The following is a 2,325-nucleotide window of genomic DNA, read 5'->3' on the forward strand; positions in this document are numbered from 1 at the left end:
TTTATTAAATTGTAGGACTTGTTTCGTTTGTTTTAATGAGAGCTTGGGTAATCAGACCAATAGGTGACTACAGCTCTAAACTACAGCTCTTGCTTTTTATTATAAAAATGTGTCATTAATTAAATGCCTAGAAATTTATAAAACTGGTCTGAGATCAGGTAAAAAACTTAAATAGACACTGACTCATCGCCCATCACCCCATATTTATTATTTATTTATTTTTCTAATACAGAAGAGAGTTTTTTTTTTTTCTATCATTATTTCATTCGTTATTTTTGAAACTTGTCATAAAACATGTTGAGTAACCCCTGAGAAGCCTATCTGAATTTGTGTCTTTGGTTATAGATAGTATTTTGTAATATAACAATTTTCTATCCATACGAGGATGCATAATATAAATGTATTAAAATTATAAGGCATCTTTGAGTACACTTCGAGTATCATTTGAGTATCTCATTACCGGGCAGAGACCAGACTTTAGAATTCTGAAATCAAAACAAAAACACCCAAACCATTATTACCCAAACATAACCTATCCCAAGAAAATAACCACACAAAATAAGAAACATTGCTGATGTGACGTGTCTGATTGCGCGCTCTGCGTCACTGGAAAGATGTCGACCTTCTTAAAGCAAGAAGCATCTATTTATAGCGTGCTGTGTCGGGTAAAAGTAGCGCTATTATTAGAGATGTGTTATTTTCCTCTTTCGACATCAGAGAGCGATGATGTGATTTTGCTGGATTTGCCAAAATATCCAGCAGCCCTTATCTTATACAAACTGTATGCAATCGATATTAATATTATTATTATTATTATTATTATTATTAACAGAGAGCAGTAAAGGGTGGAATCAGTATTTAATAGGCATGCAAGTTTCATGCATGTTAAGATAGAAAATAAAAAAAAATTAGTTGAGTTTCTGAATGCTATTCTATTTGTAAACCACTAAATTAAACAGCAGCAAAAATTCAAGACATAACAATGAGATTGGATGTGTTTTTGAATGATGTAACAATGACGAAAATCAAAACAACGCACGACTGGTAGAGATTAAATGTAACCTAAACAGGTGGAGTCAGGACATTTATTTTATTCCAGTAGATTCTGTATTTGATCATCGCTTTGGGGAGATATTTTCATACACATGTTCATCCTTTGATTTCTGCAAGGAAAAATATACATTAAATCAAGAGCAACCGTTTAACACCATTTAAAAAGTTATAATAGAATTTTGCTTCAGATTCACTCCGAGTGAATATGCAGGCTATACAAGACCTTACTAAAGCTTCTGTAAAATAATTTCATAAAAATGTCTACTCAAAAAAAAATAAAAATAAAAAAAAGCTTTGAAATATAATTCAAAATTTGAAAGTAGCATCAATTAATAAGAACTATACTGTACAAACGAGTAACAGACTAACTGACTGCAACAACTACTTGTAACTTCTTACCTTTTTTCGATGATGATTTAAACAGTCCTGAATGAGTCCTGTCTTTCCTTTTTGTCTGACCTGCATTAACAATGAAACAACACACACGTGTTAAAACAACCCAGCTGTCAATATTATAATGGAATTTGTGCCTTATAAATAGATAAATATTTCATCATATTCATTAATTTTATGATCTCCTGAGCTATTTTTTTTTACATTTCCTGCAGATGCAGAAGATCCCGACTGCAGCTATAATCAGCAGAGATCCAGCAGCAGCAGAGATCAGCACTATCAGAGATACAGAGACTGGAGGAACTGATGAAGAGCAAAAGAGAGACAGTCATGAGTGTAAGTGATTGAATCAGTCTGATCTACAACTGAAGACAGAGATCAGCTCAGTAAATAAACACATATATCAGCTCTGCTGTACCTGAACATGTGTGACAGTGCTGAGTGATGTCCAGATGTTGAGTCTGGTTGCTGATGGGATTGTTGAGCACACAGCTGTAGCTGTTTTTATCCTGATATTCCACCTCCAGAGGTAGAGAGAGACTGATGCTGAGATCAGACACACTGATGCTGGACAATAAAAACTGTTTCCTTTGTACCAGGAGAGAGTCTCACTAACAACAACCACCAAACAAAACAACAAACAACAATTCTCCTATGAAGATGAGGATGATGATGATGATAAAGAACATTGTGAAGAGTTACTGCTGATGACAGGAACAGACAGACAAGCTGAAAACATGAGAGAATAAAGAAAAATATTGATAAATCTAAACAACGATCTTATTTCCAGCTCTTATTTTTAGAGGGTTTATATCATCTCAAACAATAAAATTACTAAGGGTCAAAGACATTTAGGTGTCCACATTAAAATAAATACAC

The 2,325-nt window shown here is 33.5% G+C and overlaps 1 long non-coding RNA gene across 1 annotated transcript; it reads right to left on the reverse strand.

Annotated features, from left to right (window-relative positions):
* Window positions 1-1,063: 1,063 nt before the first annotated feature.
* LOC109052494 lies at window positions 1,064-1,926 on the reverse strand. Its single transcript, XR_006158123.1, has 3 exons — window positions 1,865-1,926; window positions 1,651-1,749; window positions 1,064-1,512 (listed from the first exon to the last, which is right to left on the reverse strand). It is a non-coding gene; the product is annotated as an uncharacterized LOC109052494 (long non-coding RNA).
* Between the last annotated feature and the right edge of the window lie 399 nt (window positions 1,927-2,325).

Source organism: Cyprinus carpio, chromosome B22, assembly GCF_018340385.1.
Source record: "Cyprinus carpio isolate SPL01 chromosome B22, ASM1834038v1, whole genome shotgun sequence".
Taxonomy (NCBI): domain Eukaryota; kingdom Metazoa; phylum Chordata; class Actinopteri; order Cypriniformes; family Cyprinidae; genus Cyprinus; species Cyprinus carpio.